At 53.4% G+C, this 20,861-nt stretch overlaps 1 protein-coding gene across 4 annotated transcripts in view; it reads left to right on the top strand.

The window, feature by feature from the left end:
* The first annotated feature begins 680 nt into the window (after positions 1-680).
* The window catches only part of KIAA0513 (KIAA0513 ortholog), a 51,050-nt gene continuing 30,869 nt past the window's right edge, over positions 681-20,861 (top strand). The window contains exon 1 of one of the 4 annotated variants that reach the window (XM_040982281.1): positions 681-756. The gene's annotated coding sequence lies outside the window, so the exon portion shown is untranslated. Of the gene's footprint in view, positions 757-18,185; positions 19,678-20,861 lie in introns of those variants that run through there. The other 3 variants (XM_040982282.1, XM_040982280.1, XM_040982279.1) reach the window with 3 other exon arrangements.

Below are 20,861 nucleotides of genomic sequence, written 5' to 3'. Positions count from 1 at the left end.
GCGCCAATCTGAAGCTAGGAGCCAGGAGCTTCTTCCAGGTCTCCCACGTGGGTGCAGGGTCCCAATGCTTTGGGCCGTCCTTGACTGCTTTCCCAGGCCACAAGCAGGGAGCTGGATGGGAAATGGGGCCGCTGGGACATGAACAAGTGCCCATATGGGATCCTGGTGCGTGCAAGGTGAGGACTTTATCCACTAGGCTACTGTGCTGGCCCATGCTTTTTCTTTCATTAAATTAAGGATTTGTGGAAGAAACTGAATAGTTGGGATGTTGTGTTTATAGTGTTGTATTTGCTTAAAAACAATCCTCGGACTTTGCAACCCTCATTCCATATCAGTTCATATCAGTTCAACGGTCCCACCCACCGCCCCCCAGGCGCCCTGCCGATGCCCTGCGGAGGCGGCCCAGGATGGCTCAGGCACTCGGCCCCGTCACTCAGGTTAGCGCCCTGGCGGAGCCCCTGGCTCCCGGCTCAACGCAGCCGTGGGCACCCCTGTCTTAGGGACGGGGCAACCCGCAGCCGTCAGTGCGTGGCGCCGACGCCGTCACCCAGTCACCCTCGCCTCCCGCCGGGCCACGCGCGCCCACCCGGAGGCCCCGTCACGTGACGCCGCCCCTCGCGCCTGCGCGGCCGGGGCGTGGGCGGGGCGTCGCGCTGACTGACAGGAAGGACCCGGCTGCTGGCGAGCGGCGGTGCAGTGTCCGCGGCCGGGCGCCCGCTCCGTGCCCTGGCAGCCTGCGGGTCGGGAGCCGCCGCCGTGAGAGGGGCTCCGCAGCCCGGGGCCGGCCGCTCGGGGTGACGGCGGGGACCCGGGACGAGGTGCTCGGCCGGGGGGGACGGATGTGAGTTCTCTGTGGGGGATAGATGGGTCCCCTGTGGGGTGACAGATGTGGGTTCCCTGAGGGGTGACAGGGTTCTCCGAGAGGTGACAGACGTAGGTTTCCTGTGAGGTGACAGATGTGGGTTCCCTGTGGGGTGACAGGGTTCCCTGTGGGGTGACAGGTGTGGGTTCCTTGTGGTGACAGGGTTCTCTGTGGGGTGACAGATGGGTTCCATGGGATGGCAGACAAGGTTCTCCGTGAGGTGACAGATGTGGGGTGACACCTGTGGGGTGACAGACAGGGTTCTCCATGGAAAGACATGTTCTCTGTGGTGACAGGGTTTTCTGGGGATGACAGCTGGCTGAGGGGTGAGTGGGGTTGCAAGCCCAGGGGTTGTGTGAAGCCCCTGGCAGAAGCCAGAGGGGCCTGGCGTCTGGAAGAGCTGTCCCCAAGGCAGATGTTGCCCCTGGGTGGCTTGGACAAGTGCCAGTGTCGGGGACATGGGGTGGGGAGAGACCCCAGACTCCTGGCGCATGGGGGGCCTGGCAGGTGTCGGGGTGAGGGAAAGGCCTGTCCTTTCAGGGGCGCCCTTCTGCTCGTGCCGGGCTGTGAGCAAGGGGGCCACTTCTGGGAAGCTGGCGCGTGGGGGGCCGAGCCGGGCCAGGCTTGTGGCGGGGACAGGACGTGGTCCTCCTGTCGCTGGTGCACAGCCCGCCACTCGGGCCGCGCTTCCCTGGGAGGGCGGAGAGGGCGAGAAGAGGTGGGCTTTGCCCTGGGGGCCCGCCAGTTCCCCCTTCCTGCCAGTTAGATGCCCGCGTGAGTGCCAGGCTGCGGGAGCGGCACAGGTGAGGCGCCCTGCGGGGCCAGCACTGGGCATCAGTGTGGGCGGCAGGCTGCCTCAGCTGATCCGGTGCCTTGCATCCCTCCAGCGGGGTGGGGCAGCCCCCCGGCACCCGTGCAGGGCGGCCTAGAGGTATAGGGTGTGTTAGGGCGTGAGCGGCGCTTCCCTGCTGGGAGCCGTGTGTGCCCCCGTTGTTCGGTGTCTCCCCTCAGCTGGCGCTTGTTTTAATTTGTTCAGAAATAGGACTGCTTACGCCTTGCCACGCTCGGCTGCAGGCTGTGGAGCTCAGCTCAGCACGAGCAGGGTGGCCTGGCCCTGGATGTCGTGTGGGCTGGCCGGTTAACGGGCAGGGGCACCCCAGGCTGGGCGTTTGCGGTGGGGTTTGTCTCATGGAGGGCACGCGTCCGTCTGCGTGAGGGCTGGGTCCTTTGAGGGTGTCGCAGTGGAAAGCTAAGTGGGTTGGGAGTGAATCGTGGGCCCTTGGTGATTTGCTGCAGTTCCAGAAGCTGGACAGCAGGCCTCAGTGTTAGATACGGTCCCTTCCTGCGGCAGGAACTTTGCTGTCCAAGGAAAGTTGCTGCGTGGTAACCGTATGGGCTCTGAGGGTCTTTCAGGAAAAGCTCTAGGCCAGGGCTCAGGGCAGTAAGCTTCTCTTTACTCCTCCCTTCCTTTTTTCCTTCCCCCTTTTTTGCCCTCTGTCTCTCTTCCTCTGGCTCATATCTCAAAACAAAAACAGGTTAGAAGCAGCATCCAAAGCATACGGGAGCTACTGACAAAAAAGAGGGGCCGGAGACAGGTGCTGTGGTGAGGAAGAGCCGCTGCTTGAGAAGGCAGCAGAGGCTGACCCAAGGGCTTCAGCCCGCCGCCCATGTGGAAACCAGGCTGGAGTTCCTGGACTTCCTGCTCCAGTTCTGGCTGCTTCAGCCATTTGAGGAGTGAACCAGTAGCTGGAAGATCTACCTTTCAGATGAATCGTGTGTGTGTGTGTGTGTGTGTGTGTGTGTGTGTGTATGAAAGACATATTTTACTTTTTCTTGTTTGAAAGGCATAGTTACAAAGAGGAGAGATAAGTCTTCTGTCTGCTGATTAATTTCCCAAATGGCCATAACACCTGGAGCTGAGCCAATCCAAAGCCGGGAGCCAGGAGCTTCTCGTGGGTCTCCCACATGGGAGCAGGGGCCCCAGGACTTGAGTCACCATCCGCTGTGTTCCGAGGCCATTAGCAGGGAGCTGGACGGGAAGCGGAGCAGCCAGTGCGAATCTTGTTGCCGTGGTAGCCCCTCAGTTTCCTGCGATGGAGAGCTTTGACACACGTGCTCTTAAACGCTCTTCTCTGTAGTTCGCTGATGGGGGATGCAAGCTGAGTGACTTAGCTCTGGGGGCAAGTGCCTGCCTGTGGAGGTGGAGCCCGTTGTTGCCCTGCATCGCGTGGATTACACCTCCTGTCAGGACCCCCAGGCCCTCCCAGCAGCGTCCTCTGCCCTTTGCCTGCCCGGCTGCCTGTGACCCCAGCTCGAGAGAGTCTGTGTCAACTTGGAATTGTTCACTCCTTTGAGTGGCCCAGGAGGAAGTGCGAGTGAGAGCGCCTTCTGCCCAGGTGCTTGGTGCTTGCACATCGCCTCGCTGTCTTCACTCGGTGATGCAAGAGCGGAGCCTGGGGAACTTGCCCGAATGGTTCTTGGCGTCCTCCACCCCGAGGGGAGCCCTTGTGAAAGCGAAGGAGGGGACCAGCAGGGTTGTTTATCTTGGTGTGCGTTTCATCTGTGACATTGTTTGGGTTGTGGTGACGGGCACAGCTGTTCTCATTAAGGAGGAGCTAGCTCTAATCCTGTTTTCTAGGTCGTAGGCATCACGAGAAGGACTTCACAGGAGGCTGCCCAGTACATGTATGTTTTGGCAGCTCCTGGTACAACACGGAAGACAGGATGATCTTGGCACGCAGCTAGAGAAATGTGGAGTATAAATAGCGGTGGTTCCAGTCTGTTCCCTGCTTAGAATGTTCCTTTCTAGGTGTAGCATCCCATGAAGGAGGTAGGAAAAAAAGTCAAGTGTCGGCGTTGGAAGCTGCTCCAGGGTGAAGCAGTTAGAGCTGATCAGCGGGGCAGGAACCGCCCGACCTCACCGGTTCCCTCGCTGCCTTAGACACACCTAGGTCACCCTGCCTCAGTGCCCTGGCGCTGGCCACTCTTCAGGCTGGATTTTCCCACAGCTGACTCTGTCATTCGGGTCACGGCTCCAGTGTCACACCCCAAGGGAGACCTTCTTCACCCAGAAAAGAACATTCCTTTGTCCTCTGCCTGGCTGACTTACGCTGAGATACTACGTTGTTTTATTGTCTTCATGACAATATCAGAAATAACCTTGTGTATTTCAGAATGCTTTAAAAAGGGATAGAAAGTGTGGGAGAGAGACTCTTCCATCTTCCAATGTACTCTTCAGTGGCCAGGTGTAGCATCGGTCCATTCAGGTGTCCCAGGTGGGTGGCAGGGACCCAGATTCCTGGCGCATCATTCACCTTCTAGGCACATCAGCAGGAAGCTGAGATGGGCCACAAGCCAGTGCTCTGATATGGGCTACAGGTATCGCACTTGGCAGCGCACCTCGCTGTGTCACAATACTGGCCTCCAGAATGCTTTGTGTTGCCCCTTCCCTGCTTGCCACTGTGTCGGCCGTGTCCAGGAAAGGACGTGGCATAGAGTAGCCACTCAGTCAACATCTGCTAAAAGATGTTTCTTAGGCCCATCAGACCTTGTTAGGTTCTAGGGTGGGTTTTCCTAATCAAACATAGGCTGGCTTGCTGACCACTCTGCAAGAAAGTCCAAGCATTAGAAAAGTGGGCCATCTCCAGGTTTTTTTTCCCTAGGGCCTGTGTACCTAAGTACCACAAACTGGGTGGCTCAAAGCCACAGAAATATATTCTCTTTGCTTGGGACAACGGAAGTCCAAGCCCGAGGTGTTGGCAGGGCTGTCTACCCCTCCAGGGTGCTGGGGGGACACCCTGTGCCTCTCCTGTTGTCGGCCTGTCCTGGTGCTCCTGTGGTCACAGACGCGTCCCTCTAACCTCTCCCTGTGGTCACCTGGCCCCCTTCCTGTGCACCTGACTCCTTACAAGCACACCATTCGGTTTGGATTTGGGGCCCGCCTATCTTGTGATGACTTCAGCCTAACTAGTTGCATCAACATAGACCCCGTTTCCAAGTCAGTTCACAGTAACAGGCTCTGGTGAGTTAGGATGTTAACTTACCTTTTCTTTGAGCGGGGGAAGGAGACATAATCCAACTTCAAGGTCCTGTGACATTTTAAAGGGGAAATTGGCAGGCATTACCGGTTTCTCAGCCCAGTGATGGGGATTCAGGTATGCTTCTGGAAAGCTCCATGATCCTTAGTTATCTAGTAGATACATGCATCAAAATAAGGAGAGCAAGGCTCTGATTTCCAGTGACTTGTCCAAGGCCAGGCCTCTTGTAACTGGCAGGGGTGGCCATGTGAAGGGGCCCCTGACGCTGGGAACTGGCGTTCTTCTCGGGGCCTCCTGGCAGGGGCAGGCCTGCTGCTCAGGGTAGGGTACAGGATTCTTGCCTGTGGCCTCTTCAGAGGCCCTTGGAGGTGACGTCCTTCCTTAGCTTTTTGCTTTGCCCTGTTCTTGTAACTGTCCAGTAGGGGAAGAAAGGGTCCCATTCGACCTCATGCTGCCCAGGTTGGCACAAGTGACTGGTCGGGGTAAGCTGGGCTCTCCTGTGTGCCTCTGAGGAGCTGTGTGTGGAGGGCTTGGGAGTTTGGGGTTTATACCAACAATGAGGGAGCCATCCATACACTCACAGCCTGTCATTTGCAGAGAGGGCCGGCAGTGCGGCCAGCCAGCAGGCTTGTCTGAAGTGATTTGGGTCTTCCCCTTCATGTTTCTTTCTATTCTTTGCTTTTTCATTTTATTTGAGAGGCAAAGAGACAAAAAGAAATCCACCATCCTCTGTTTCACTCCCCAGATGTCCTCAGGTGTCCACAACAAATGTGCATTGCTGGGCCAAGAGCCTAGAACTCTCTCCATGTCTCCCACATGGGTGACAGGGACCCCAGTGCCTGAGCCACCCGCTTCTGCTTGCAGGGTACACATGAGCATGAAGCTCGAATTGGAAATAGCCCAGACTCTGCAGCGAGGAAAGCAGTGTCCGAGCCACACGTGGTAACTGCTGAGTTAAACACCACCCCCGTGTGCCCTTTTATTCTGGCGCTGTCTCATTCAGATACCCCCTGCTCTTCCTTTTGTTTTTGACTGGGTGATGCATGCAGGTGGTACCAAATTCAAATGACGCAAAAAGATGTTGTCTGGTAACTAGGCCCTCTCCCAGCCCCTGCAGTGGCATTGGTGACTGTGTTTCTCGTATCTTCTACCAGGGATCCAGCATCCGTTCTCACGTTCCCAATCGCCACCACCACTCTCACCGCCCTGTTCATCATCTCTGCTTTCCACCCTTTCCTGCTTCTGAGCTCACAACCCCTCTGTCTGAGGCACCCTGGCCGGCTGGCACGTTCCCACGTGGTAAGAGATGACAGCAGTGCCCCTGCCAACGGGCTTCATATCTGGAAGGAAGATGCTTTGTGGAGATGACGTGACAATGGCAAAGTCTGAGATGAGCGGATAGGCGAAGTGCTCGTATTGAAGGGGTGGTTTTCAGAGTCCTGTTCCTTCAGTTGCACTAGGTAGGGTCAGTCTGACAAGTGGGCAGGTCAAAGGACTCCCAAGAAAATGGTAACAGGGACATTTTAAGCTCTGGAAGGTGTAAAGTTGTTATTGGTTCAACTCAAGGTATTTTTCTTTTCTTTTTTAAGAGTTACTATTTTTATTGAAAAGGTAGATTTATAGAGAAAAGGAGAGACAGAAAGATCCTTCATCTGCTGGTCCATTTCCCAAATAACCACAATGGCCAGAGCTGAGCTGATCTAAAGCCAGGAGCCAGGAGCTTCTTCTCGGTTCCCACATGGGCACAGGATCCCAAGGCTTTAGGTCATCCTTTTTGCTTTCCCAGGCCACAAGCAGGGAGCTGGATGGGAAATGGGGCAGCAGGGATACGAACTGGTACCCATGCGGGATCTTGGCGCATGCAAGGAGGACCCTAGCCACTAGGCTATCACACTGGCCCGATGCAATTCATGTTTATGAGCGTTACTGTGCACCAGGCCCAACCAGGCACTAACTACTTGTGGGGTTGTAACTTCAACCTGTTTCTCTTACCTGTGCAGTTCTACAGGGAGAAAATCGTGTGGAGAGGTGGAGCAGTTTGTTCTCCATTCCACAGCCTGTGAAAGCAGAGCTAGCTTCAAACCGGGGTCTGCTCCCTCCCCCTCTGCACAGGCAGCTATCAGGAGTATGCCGGCATCTTGTGCAGTCTTGCCTAGTCCTGCCTTGGTGCCTTCCTACCCCCTCTCAGCCACTCTCCACGGCCCAGGGATCTCCCCTGACCCTGACCTACAGGACAGGTCTCTCTGGAGCCCCAGGCCCCTCTGCCTGTGTCCTGGCACAGGGCAGGCCAGGCTCTGCACCTGCCGGGGCTCCTCAGGGGCTGCTCCTGCTGCACTCAGTCTTGTGTGACTCTTGCTCCTGTTCCCAGGGTCAGCCTCGTGAGCTCTGAAAAGAGAGCTGTGCCCCACGTCTCTGCCACTGCAGAATCCCCTTCCCGCTGCCCTCTAATCTGCTTCTGCCTTCCCTCCTGTCTGTTAAAAATGCTTTCAACAGCTTAGGAACATGCTATGCACACTGTGCATAGTGTCACATGTAAAGCCACGCACACTGGAGTGTTCACACATGTGCATAGTGTCACATGTAAAGCCACGCACACTGGAGTGTTCACACATGTGCATAGTGTCACATGTAAAGCCGCGCACACTGGAGTGTTCACACATGTGCATAGTGTCACATGTAAAGCCGCGCACACTGGAGTGTTCACATGTGCATAGTGTCACATGTAAAGCTCCCACAGCCAATGTACATTGCAGTGAATCCCAGCAGCCGTGACTAGTGTTCTGACCATGACCCTGATCTCTTCCTAGAGTGTTTTATCTCACCTCAAAAAGGAATTGTGTCCCCATAGCAGTCACTGTTTCCCTGCACTCAGGCCTCAGATGGCCCCTCATCTCTACAGAGCTGCTGATTCCGGACACTTGATATAAATGGCATCAAACAACATGTGGTTCTTCGTGACTAGGCTCGTTTTTAGCTCATCCCTCTTGTAGAGCATACCAGGAGTTCGCTCCTTTTTATGGTAGCGTTTTGGCCATTATAACAAAACTAGTGTCTGCTCCCGTCTCCCTGTATCTGCCAGCCTGCCTGTGTGCCATCAGCTGAGGTGGAACGAGCGAGTGGCAGTGCCAGTGGGTGTCCTGGTGGATACAATCACAGACTTGAATTATGTGCTTCCATGAATGTCTGCTGTCTGTCCCAGCATCCAGCCCAGGGCACCCACGGGTCTGCCCAGTCCGCCTGCTTCACTTACACACCACACACACACTCACGTACACACAGAGAGACATCACACACCACACACAGTGTGCACACATGTGCACACACACGCACTTATACACAGTGGTTCCCCTGTAGAATGGCACCTGCACGCTGTAGGGAGGAAAAGCGAGGCAGCCTGCGCTAAAGGTGCATGCTGCACAATAAAGCAGGGAGCATACACAAATGAAACGCATTTGCATTGGTGGACTGTTCAGGGTTCATTCCCGAAGCATTCCCCAGCCTCTGAAATCAGAAATGAATGGCCAGGACCCGGCAAACTCTAAGAGAGACGGTGAATTAGAGGAGAGAAGCTGCGAGAAGAGGCCCTCCGCGGCGCGTGCCTCCCCAGCGACAGCCTTTCCTGCCAGGTGCTCTCCTAGGCATTGTCCCTGTGTCCCGGCCAACGTGACTCACAGCGATGACTCAGTGCAAGGATGACCGAGGAGCCGGCAGCAGGGTGAGAATGTAGAAACGGCAGAACAAATGCCAAGTGGAAAATGCCACAGTGAATGAGCTCCCAGGCTGCGGTAAGCTGACATCCTTGAGCTGGGGACCTGGGGTGAATCTCAGAAGCCGGAGTGTCAAGCCTGTTCCTGGTTAAAGTGGTGGAGGCCTTAGGAGAGGGGAGACTAAATGCTGAGTTAGTGCTGAATATCAGGAGTGAAGTGGAAGGGGGCTGGTACGGTGGTGTGGCGGGTCAAGCTGCCACTTTCAGTGCTGCTGAAATCCCACATCAGAGTTCTGGTTCGAGTCCTTGCTGTTCCACTTTTGATCCAGCTCCCTGCCCATGTGGCTGAGAAAGCAGCAGATGACTCAAGTGCTTGGGCTCCTGTTACCCACACGGGGGCTATAGATGGAGTTCCTGGCCTCGTGCTTCAGCCTGGTCCAGCCCCAGCTGTTGCAGCCGCTTGGGAAGTGAGCCAGCAGATAAAACCTCTCTGTCTCTCCCTCTCAAATAATGTTTTTTTAAATGGAAAGAATTAAATAAGATCGCAGCATTATGAAGTATAACCCACTCACAGGTTTCTAAACTGCCACTAGTGGCAGGGAGGGTACTACAAAGCAACAGAAAGCTAGGTAGGAGAGTCAAGCTGGTGTAGCGTGCTTGTACTCCCCGAGGGGAAGGTGCTGAACCTCCCCGTGGAACAAGATTCCTCCTGGGGCCCCAGGTCCCTGCTGAGGCAGCCGGCAGCCTACTGCGGAGGAAAGAGCACGCCTCATCTAGTGTTTGAGTTAAGTAGAATTAACAAACATCCACAGCCATATGGAGCTTTGACTAGAGATTGACTGCTCGAAAGAGGAGGAAAGTAGAAGTGTGAGAAGAAACAGCTGGTTCAAAGTCCGTGTGTGCGCCGCCTGGCTCTGAGGTATGCCGCTTGCTCCAGGTGAGTGGGCGCGGTGGTCCTCTGCGGGCTGCTGGCCGTGTTGTGCCAGCCTACGGGGGAAGGCCCTGCTCCCCGAAGGCTGCTGCTTTAGAGAGAACCGTGCCAGGGACCAGCAGCTTCCCAGCGTTGTGATTTCTCACAGAAAGCCCTGTCAGGCATGCAGTACTCCTTCTTAGGAAGGCGTTTGACCTGATCTGTTAAGATATACAGCAGTTCTCTCCTGCTTTGATGTCAGTTTTTCAACAAAGGTTTGCTAATGGGCAAACAAAAATGAAATTGTTCTGGGGCCAAAGTGGCACCCCTCAGTTCACCTCCCACAGTGTCAGGGTCCTCAGCTTGCCTGTTGAGCTGGTGGCCACAGCCGACAGGGCCCTCCAACATTGGTGCCCCTACCTGGTGTGCCAGCCTACCCCGTGCCAAGGCCAGAGAGTAACATCTTCCCAGAATAGAAATCAAATTGTGAGATTATCTGAATTCCAACCCCCAGGATTCCCACTGCACCTGTGCCCCAACGCCAGTGCCCCAGGCTGGTGCTTTTGTTTGTGGCATTTCCCTGCTGCCCTGCCTGGCACGCTGGGTGCTTGTGAGTGCCTGTTAATAGGCTGAAGGGACAGTGAGCCGAGCTGCTGTAGGAGTGACAGTCGCACAGTGCCGTTGAGCACTTGGAAGGGCAGGGTTCCTGCTCCTTTTCATTCATGTATTGTGAAAGGTCCCTTCTGATGACTCTGTTGGGTTTGTTTTTTTGAGACAGTGATCCTGAAGAGAGGAATTCGAAGGATTGAGCTTCTTTGAAGATGTTGTTTTCTGGAGTTAGTATAGATTAGGAATTTTTAAAAATTATTTCTTTGTGTTTCATTTGGCAGGAAGAGAGAAGTATTTCCCTACTCCCCAGATCCCCACAATAGCCAGGGTTGGGCCAGGAACTAGATACTTTTATCCAGGATGGCACGGGCCCAAGTTATTGGGCCTTCACCTGCTGTCTCCCAGCACATCAGCAGAGGGCAGCTCTGAAGTGAATTGGCTGGGGCATCCTAAACTGTAACTTTACTCTCTGCCAAATGGTGTGCCCTATAACAGGAATTTCATCTTGGGGACAAAGTTGGGAAAAAAAAAAAAAAAACCTTCTATGGCTGTCATACCCCGTCAGTGCTTCTGGCCAGCCATGCCCCGAAGCCTCCTGCAGCACTGAGGACAGCCCCCAGTGCAGTGATGGCCCCGGATCCCCCTGGCGGTGGTGCACAGGAGCGCTGCTGCCAGGCAGTGCCCTGCACGCCTGTTGCCGCTGGGAACAGTAGGAAGGCTCCTCACGTCTGGATGCCTGACAGCTTCCATGCAGGCCTTGTCTTTGTTTCCCTCCCTCCCTTCAGGTTAAGCCTGCCCGGACCTAGTGTTTCCTCTCCTAAAAGGACAGGCCTCATGGGAGCCTACAGCTAAAGCATTTGAGATGAAAGGAAGTGCGCCCCGCTTTTAAACCACGCATCTGAATTCTGCTGAGAAGGCATGGGAACTGGATCGATACACTTGAAGCAGCCCCTGCTGTCCACAAAGCCAGGCGGCTGCAGAGCCTTTCTGCTCACCCCACTGGCAGCTCAGGACACAGCAGCATGCCCAGGCAGGCCTGGACTCCAGTCCTTGTTATACATGAAGTCCCTCCCTGCCAATATAAGAATTTGACTATTTTTTATACATAGGAAAAATGGTAGAGATTTCCATTTTAAACTTTTAGGGGGAATACCTCACATATAAGCTGAGATTCTCAGCTAGACAATGTTATTTTGTGTTGCAAACACACAGAGAGCAAGAGGGATCATCTATTAGTTTATTTCCACCCCTGCCACAGCTGGGATGGAGCCAAGCTGAAGCTGAGGTCCAGAAACTCAGGTCTGTCAAGTGGGTGGGAGGGACACAGTTGCCCAATTGCCCCTGCTTCCGGAGTGTCCATTAGCAGGTACTGGCAGGACTCGATCCCAAGACTCTACATATGGACCGTGGGCATCTTAAGCAGGGCCCTAACTTCTGGGCTAAATGCCAGCCCCATGGCAGTATTTTGTCCCCTTGCAGCTAAGGCTGCGCAGGTCTGAGTTGGCTGTATGGGACCATCTGGCCACCTGAGCCGTGCTGCTCGGTGCCAGCTGTCTTCTGTCCAAAATCCCATCGCTTGCCTGATTGGCACGCTCAGGCTCCAGCCAGATTTGGCCCAAAGAATGTAATTTTCGTATATGTGCTGCCGAAGCGAGCACGAATGTAATCTTTCTAAATCTCAGTAGGCAGAGTTGAGGTTTTTTTTTTTTTAAAGATTTATTATTATTATTTTTTTATTGGAAAGGCGGATATACAGAGAGGAGAGACAGAGAGGAAGATCTTCCGTCCGATGATTCACTCCCCAAGTGAGCGCAATGGGCCGATACTATGCCGATCCGAAGCCAGGAGCCTCTTCCGGGTCTCCCACGTGGGTGCAGGTTCCCAAAGCTGTCCTCGACTGCTTTCCCAGGCCACAGGCAGGGAGCTGGATGGGAAGTGGAACAGCCAGGACGTGAAGTGGTGCCCATATGGGATCCCGGGCGTGCAAGGTGAGGACCTTTAACCACTTGCGCCACCGCGCCAGGCCCCAGGGTTGAGGTTTTGTACTTCTGTATTCCCGGTCACATCTGCCCCTAGAATCAGTGTTTATTATATGGCAGTAGCTGTGTAGCTGGGTCTCTCTATGGATTGTGTTTGAAAAATGAAGGGCCGTATCCACGCCTCCACTGTCTTCGCATTCCCAGGGCATAATACCACAGTCCCGCTGGGTGCCAGGGTCTCGGTCAGTGACTGCCAAATGAATGAGTGCACTTGACTGAATCGCACCTTGTATCTGTCCCTGCTGAAAAGAGAGGGGCAATGGCTGGGAAATGCTCACTGTCTTATTGCAACCTCAGTTGGGGAGATCCCAGGAGTGTGGAGCTAAGAGACGCCTGGCTCACCCAGGGCAAGAGCAGCCACTGGTTCTTGGATTGACCAGCTGATGACATGGGTGTGTGGGGCTTAGTGGGAAGTAGGGCTTCCAGGTGCAGCTCTGAGTGAACCGCTGTGGCTCCAGTGCCCCCATCTGTTAACTGCACTCTCAAGTCCGTACCTTCCCCTGCCCCCTCCCTGCACTTCCTCCTCACTCCTTTCTTATCCCACCTGAAGCCCTCCCTGCCTGTTTTCTGCAAGTCAGAAGTCTCAGCTAACCTTACCATCTTGGAATTTTATTTGGATCAGGTCTAGGATTGTAACTGTTGTGTTCCCACTTTTGTGCAAACACCTTTTATTTCCTTCCTATTATTTTAAACTCGTTTTGTTTCTGTCTGGAGGCACAGGGTAGTTTCTAGCACTTCTAGTAGCAGCAGTTGTGGCGGAGGAGTGCTGAGGCCTTCTCATCTGCCAGCCTCTAGTGAAGCGGGGATTGGAAAAGTCTGAGTGCTTTGGGTGAAACATGAAACCGTTAAGCCGAGTGTCACCCACGTCTTTGCCTACAGGTAGTAGCGTCAGGAGCGTTTGTCCATTCCAGGCTCCCACAGCCGCTTGGCGGTTCCTGATCCCCGCGAAGGGGAAGGGGAGTGCCTTGTGCAGACCCCAATTTAGCCAGGCTGTGGTCAGGCTGCTTGGGGTGGTCTGGCCTCTGGGCCTCGGGGGGATCTATTTGACTTTGCCAGACCTTGAGTCAGTCTGTTCATGCAGACTGGAGATGGTGCTAGGCCTGGCTCGTCTGTTCCTGGAGAATTAAATCAGGTTATTAGTGTAACGTGTTAGCTTAGTGCTCGGTGTGTAGCGAGCACACAACAAACTTCAGTTGCAGTTATCACTTAATGTCTGAGAAGTGTTTAATATATACACTAGTTAGTGTGATGGAAAGGAGCAGCCTGGCTTTCCACACCACCGCCGTAGCCAAAGCAGCGGCAGAACGCAGCTGGCTTTGGTTTCCACGGAGCGCCTGGGCAGGGGATCGGTGGGCGATCGGTGGGCGATCGGTGGGCGAGGGGGCGTAGTGCCTCCGGGAGATTTCTGAAGTGCCGTTCTTTGGTCAAATATGAGTTTGGAAAGAGAAGAAGTTTAGAGGAATGTGTTTGTATGAAACTTCTGTAATGGGTGGCAAAAAAGCTCTTAAAACGAATGATGAGGAAGCCCCCTTACTTTACATCGCCGACCTCACGGGAGCATCTCTGGGGCTGTTATTAGGTCTGGCAGCAAGGCATGTTCTCTCTCTCTACTCACACGTACATACAAGGTCATTCCCAGGAGCTCATGGGAAATGAAAGAAAAACCAACATTGCTTTTGAAAATAGAGCTTTTGGAATCCATGCGTAGTTTTTCCTCACACACATGTCGAAGGCCCTTCTGTGTGTGGATGTCTCCTGTGCCCCTCCTCCTTTCCCTCTGGCCTCTGTGTGTGCCCCCTTCTGCCTCTTCCCCGGGCCCTTTTACCCTCCATCCTGCTGTCTGTCCCTCTCTTTGCTTCGTCTCTCTGACTCATTCCCCCTGTCTCGTCTGATTGTTTCCCTCCCATTCCCTTGCTCTTTCTGTATCTCCCTCTCCCTCTTTCTTGTATCTGTCCTTTCACTCTCCCTCTTACTATCTCTCCTCCACTCACTGGACTGACCAGGCAGGTGTGGTCTGGCCAGAAGCACATGGGAGGTGTCACTTTCCTCCATGCCGTGTCTTGGAGGGCACGATTTATTCCTTGGCTAAAGCCAAGAGCCTGGACACAGGATGTCAGGAGGATACGCATGCTGCTCAACAGAGGAGGCAGCATTGGGGAGCTGGGATGAACCTCTCCAGGAGGAACAGGGCAGACTAGCCCTGGGGGTGTGAGGCCTCGTGGCTGGGTAGTCCACGGAAGAGCCAGGCCATTCACCCCTTGGCCTTCTGAGCCTCGGCAGGCAGCTGGGAGCGTAGCCAGTGCCCTCAGAGGTCCGTGTCAGACTGTGAGCAAGCAAGCAGCACACAAACCCTCCCTTTCCTCTCCGCAGGCTACTTGCCTGCGAAGAGCAGATACTGCTCTGCCTGGCCTACTGGGCCTTTCTGTGCGTCCTTGTCTGGGCTGCTCTGCCCTGTGCGGTGGAAGTGAATTGTAATTGACTGAAATGCTCTTAGGCAGGAGTCGGTGCTGCCCTCTCTGTTGCCTAGAAACCTCAGTGGTGAGAACGAAGGCCGTCCTTCCGGGCTTTCTGCTGCTCAGCTTCCCTGCGCTTTCCGCTCCGCACCCCTTGCTTATCCCACCTCTAACCCTCCCTGCCTGTTTTCTGCAAGTCTGAAGTCTCAGCTAACCTTACCATCTTGAAATTTTATTTGGATCAGGTCTAGGGTTGTAACCATTGTGTTCCCACTTTTGTGCAAACACCTTTTATTCCCTTCCTATTATTTTAAAACCATTTGGTTTCTGTTGGTAGACACAGAGCAGCTTTGGCTCCCAAGGGAGAGAAGGTGAACCTGTGCTCACACAGGAAGGCCAGTGTCTGCCTCTTGGGTCATCCAGTGCAGGTCAGGCAAGTGACTGAGAAGTCAGGGTCCCCCTTCCCCAGTGTGCCAAAGCGGAAGTTTTGCTGGAGTCTCCATTCTCAGGGTGCAGAGCAAGATCCCCCATGCACCTTGTCACGTAAGTGGATGGAGCAGCTGGGTGCATTGGCAAGAAAGAGGTGGACAGCAGCTAGGCCTGCCACACCTGCCGAGTCTCCAAGTCGGTTAGGGACATGTACCGTGGCAGTGTGCATGCTGCCTGGGGAGAGGAGCGTCAGAGGCCGCCTAAGCACGGATCTCATGACTGTTTCAAGAACCTATATGCACAGTCCCTGGGATTAGGATCCACTTGCCAGCCTCCTCTTGGGTGACTGAGTTGTGTCCTGTATTGTTGGCTCCTGTGCTGCAGGCTGGCGAGCCATGTGGTGGCCCCCATGAGGCCATGGGGCTCCTCCAAGGCACCCCATTCCTTCCATACATTAACCACTGACTGCTCCATCGTGCCGGGACCACCCCATTCCTACCATACATCTACTTCTCTATACTGCCTCAGATCATGGCTGTGTGCCCAGTGGGTGAGGCAGGTGGAGGCCGCTGGTCACACACATCCTACGTGGCAGCCACCTGAGGGAGGGGTCAGGAAAGAAATGGTGGCGGGTTGTTGGGTCACAGCTCTCCAGAAACAGGTCAGGCTGGCTGTGACATCACTGCCTCCTGGCTTCGCACGCAGAGGGGCTGCCTTCTCCCCTTTCATCTGCGGCCCTCTGAGAGCTAGGCAGGAGTCGTTTCTGTGACTGTGTTTCAATGAGTCTTCCTCCAGTGTACCCGTGATACTGTTCTCATCACTTTCTCTTCTGTTTTTAACTCCTGTTTACTTTAGAAACAAAAGCCGAGGCCCTCATCTGACTCCGGGTGCTCTGGATGGGAGCCTTCCTCCACTAAGATCTGGGTGTTGAAGCGCAGACACCTCAGGGCTCTGGGGTGGTAAGTGCCCCCCACTCCTTTCCTGCTGGATGGGAAACCTGGCCTCCTGAACAGGCATCGTGAAGAAAGTGGGGCGCTCTGCTCTGTCTGCACCCACCCCCGGGATCCCTGATTCCCTCCCAGGGAGCAGCTGTCAGTCGGCAGGGGGAAGGGCCTGTCGGTAAGCTAAGGCCCCCCTTTGGGGCTGGCTGATGCCACAGGTGGAGTGGCTGGCTTGGTTGCCTCATCCTCCCCAGGGACTGGTCTGGCCCTGCTTGTCAGGGAGGTGTGGAGGCTGTAGGGCTTTAGAGAAAGGTGGGTGTGGTATTAGATTCAGGACCCACCCAGGGCCAGGTGCATCTGTCCCAGAGCTGGGGAGCCTGGGCCTTCAAGGAGAAGGGGCCACCAGCTACCTAGCCCCTTCCATGTTCTGACACCCAGCTGGCTGCATCTGCCTCCTTTTTCTTCGTATTAGTATACAGTAAGATTCATCTTTCCTGGAGTATATTGTAAAATACAGATTGGTTCATAGTAAGCCATTTCCTTGTTCCTTGTTGGCGGGCACCTGCCCAATTCTGTGGAACGTTTTGTGGATGGACTTGCGTCCGAGCGCAGCAGTCCGTCCGAGGCGTGGCTCTCGTCGCTGTTGCTGAGCAGTAGCTGTCGAGCTGGCTCTCCGTTCACCTGCCGAGGGACATTTGGCTCGTGTTCTGCTTTTGGTCATTGTGAAGGATTTGCTGTGAACCTTGAGTACAGGTTCTGTGTGAACCTCTCTTTTCATTTCTCTTGAGTACGTGCATACCAAGGGATCGCCGTGTCATATGGTAAGCATGATTGCATGTTTAACTCTATTAAGAACTGCCTGAGTCTCTCAGAATTCCGAATCTGTGTTCCTCACGTGTGGACTGCCCACAGTGAGTTCCTCCCAAAGACTGAATGTGCAAATGTAAAGGATTTAAGGGGCACGAAGGAGAGCAGCCTGACAAACGTGACTTCAGCTAAGCCATCTGGTTGGCGTAAGCAGGGAAGTGGAGCAGCAGGACAAGCCACCATCTGTAGAGCTGGCATCTTGTACAAGCAGCACCAGTTTGAGTCCCGGCTGCCCCACTTCCAATCCAGCTCCCTGCTGGGGTGCCTGGGAAAGCAGCAGAGGATGGCCCAGATGCAGGAGCTCTAGACGAAGCGCCTGGCTCCTGACTTCAGCCTGGCCCAGCTCTGGCTGTTGCGGGCATTTGGGGGGGGATGAACCAATGGATGGAATCCTCCTTCCCCTTTCTCATTCTCACTTTCAAATAAATAAATATATTATTTTTTTCTGAAAAAAGAAAGTGATGTGGTGTTGCATGCCCTTGGTTGCTGTGCTGAGCCGTGCTTCCCCACACCTGCAGGCTTTCATAGGTTGTATTTGCACTTCTGTCTGGCTTATTATGTATTCTCATTTTCCTTGAGATGTCTTTGAGCAGGAGTCACGGCAGAGTGTGCTGTTTAGCATCTGAGTGCTGACGGTGTTTTGTGACGTTTCTGCTACTGACTTCTAGTCTGATTCCATTACAATCTGACAACATGCTTGATGTGTTTTCAGTGGTTTTAAAATTGCCAATGTTTATTTTACAACCTGGGATATAGTTTATCTCAGTAAATATCCCATGTGCACCTGAAGAGGATTTTATTCTGTTGCGGTTTGATGGTGTATCCTATAAACGTCAGTTAGACCCAGTCAGCTGCTGGTATTTCCGGACTCGTTTCATATCCTTGCTGATATGCAGTGATGTTCTGTTTATGAGCTCTATACGAGCTTTAAATTCTCCAACTCAATCTGGATTATGTCTTTTTCCTATAAGTTTTATCCATTTCTTACTCTGTATCTTTTGAAACCCCAGTTTTAGGTCCATGCATATTTAGAATTGCTAAATCTTTTTGATAAATTGACACTTTTATTATTATGTAATGTTATTTTTAAAGAAGATTTATTGATTTTTAGTGGAAAGGCAGGTTTACAGAGAGAGAGAGGTCTTCCATTTGCCAGTTCACTGCCCAGATAGGCACAGCAACAAGGATGGACCTTCATGGGGCTAGGAGTCAGAGTTTCCTCTGGCCGTGCCAGGGCCAGCATCCCATAGCAATGCCAGTTCAACACCCTAGCAGTTCCACTTAGGATCCAGCATCCTGATAATGAGCCAAGTGATTCGGCCCCTGCCTCCTTGTGGGAAGACCCAGATGGAATTCCAGGCTCCTGGCCCTGGGCTAGTTCTGCCCAGGACGTGGTAGGCATTTAGGAGGTAAATCAGTGGATGGGAGTTCTCTGTGTGTGTGTCCAACTCTTTTAAATAATGAATATATCTTTCTTTTAAAATTCTCTTGCAAATACCTTAATTTTACCTATATCCCTGGAGGTCGTTTCTGTGTGCTGTTTTGTTTTTGCTGCACACTGAATTCTGGGTTGACAGTTCTTTTCTTTCAGTACTTAAAAAATGTTGCTTCACTTCCTGTTGGCTTCTGTGGGTTTTGTCGAGAAGCCTCTGGTCACAGAGTCCGTATTTCCCCGTAAGTCGCTCAGCGCTTGGCTGCAGCTGTCCTCAAGGTGCGCTCTTGGTCTGTGGGTTTCGGTGGTTTTGTTGTGATGTGTGTAGGTGTGGCTGTCTCGGGTTATCCTGTTTGGGGGCATGGAGCCTCTTGAAGCTCTGGGTTTGTGTCCTCGGGCAGATGAAAGCATGTTTTGAGCCCGCCCTCTTCTTTGTCTTTAAGGACCCCAGTGACCGTCTGGTGTTTGGTGTTGTCTCACGAACCCAGGCCTGTTCCATTCCCAACTTCTTTTCTCTGCTCTGTCCTTCAGATCACCTTAGTTCTATTAGTCTGTCTTCTTCTCACTGACTCTCTTCTTTGTAACCTTTATCTTGCTATTGAGCTGATCCAGTGTTTAAAATGTAAAATTTTCAGCCATTATATTTTGAGTTCTGAAATTTCCACTTGATTCTCCTTGATATCTTCTGCTTGCTTCTGGAGGATTTTTATTTATTTTTAATTTAAAAAATGTGTTTAACAAGCAGATAAACAGCCAATAGAACAATGGTCTGAGAGATCCCACCCTCTGGTTCCCTGCCTGAATATTCTTGACACGGACTGGACAAGGTCAAAGCCAGGAGTCAGGTGCTTACCCCAGGTCTCCCACGTGGGTGGCAGGGACCCAATAACTAGAACTGTCACCGTTTGTCTGCTAGGGTCTGCGTTAGCAGAAACTGGAATTAGGAGCCCGGGCAGCTGTCAGGCCCAGGACTTCTGAGGGATTGTCTGAACTGCTGGGCCAAACAGGAGCCTGTCCAAGACTCGCTGTCTTATGTCAAGATGTTCCCCGTTGTTTCTGAATTGTTTTGAAATAATTACTGCCTTCAAGTTTGGTCTGTTAATTCCAGTCACTGTGTCATCTCAGATAATCTGTTATCTTCGCCTGTGAGTCCTTAGTGTTCTGCATCCTTTTGAATTGATCGTTAGCATTTTCTTCTAATTTTTTTTTTGAAAGCCAGAGTTACAGAGAGAAGCAGAGACATAGAGAGCAATTTTCCATTCTCAGGTTCACTCCCCAGACGGCCACGACAGTCAGAGCAAAATCAGTTTGGTCAGGAGCCAGGAGCTTCCTCTGCGTCTTCCGTGTGGATGCAGGGCCCAGGACCTGAGACGTCTGTTGCTTCCTCAAACCGTAAACAGGGAGCTGGGTCAAGGGTACAGCAGCTGGGACACGAGCTGGTGTTCATGTGGGATGCTAGTGCCACGCGCGGGACATCCGCCCCACTCCGTAACACTCTGATGATCACTTGGTGAAGTCTTGTGCAGAATGTTTGCATCCTGGTTTCAACAGGCACTTGACCAACGTGGCTTCAGGTTCTGGGTCTCGTTCAAGCTTCTCCAGGTTTCAGTGTCCGCTGTGTCTCCAAGCTTTTGCCCAGTTACTCAGGTCTGTGCCAGTCTGGGGTGTAGACAGTCTGTGTTTCCATCCATGCACATTCAGCCCAGGAGTGAGCCCCGGAGCGCACGGCGGTGTCAGGGACGGTGTTTCCAAGCACCACACCGTCTAGTCTTCTCAGTGCTTTCCTGTTCACTGGGATTCTCCTCTTGGACCTTCAGTCAGAAGGAAGGACTGAGCTGTGACTAAACTTCTGTGTCCAGCAAGAGGGGGACTGGGAGCAACGCTCAGTGAGCTTGCCCCTCTAGACCCCAGCCCCCCCAGGGGCGCCCGCAGATTCTTTGCTGGTGCAGTTGTTGCCTCTGGTGCTGTGGAATGGTGGGGGCTAGGGCACAACAGCAGCAAGACAAGGAAAAAAGAACCCTAAGATGGGGTCCATCGGCTGAGAGCCCAGCATCTCCTCCTGCTTTGTAAGCCAGGACAAAAGAGCTGCTCCTGAGCCCCTGACCGCACCGAGGCCATGCCAGGTTCTGGGCTGCGTCCATCTGGCCAAGGGCACGGGCCTCTCCAACAGTGGTGGGGCCTTAGACACTGGTGCCGAGGGGCTGGGCCTCCCTGCAGTAGTGGGGCCTCATGCTGGTGCCGAGGGGCCGGGCCTCCCTGCAGTGGTGGGGCCTCACGCTGGTGCTCTGCCCTCATTCACAGCAGTGACTGGTTTGCAGAGGCCTCAAGTAGTTGCTCTATGCATCCTGCCCCGGGCTTACAATGTCAAGCGCAGGGCAGGCTTGCTCTATCTTATGCAGAACTACAGAGAAGACACAAAATGTGTGTTTTAGAGGCATTGAACAGAATGATCTAGATTAAACAAAATAATGAGGAAGTCAGGCTGTATGTGGCCCGGGGAAGTTATGGTTTGTATGGGCAAAGCAATAGAGGGTGAGTGATTAGACAAGCATTAGCATAGGCATCTGAGATGCAAA

This window comes from Ochotona curzoniae, unplaced genomic scaffold, assembly GCF_017591425.1.
Source record: "Ochotona curzoniae isolate NIBS_2020 unplaced genomic scaffold, NIBS_Ocur_1.0 contig_3622, whole genome shotgun sequence".
Taxonomy (NCBI): domain Eukaryota; kingdom Metazoa; phylum Chordata; class Mammalia; order Lagomorpha; family Ochotonidae; genus Ochotona; species Ochotona curzoniae.
The sequence above is the reverse complement of the archived record's forward strand: the minus strand, read 5'-3'. Positions and strand labels throughout refer to the sequence as shown.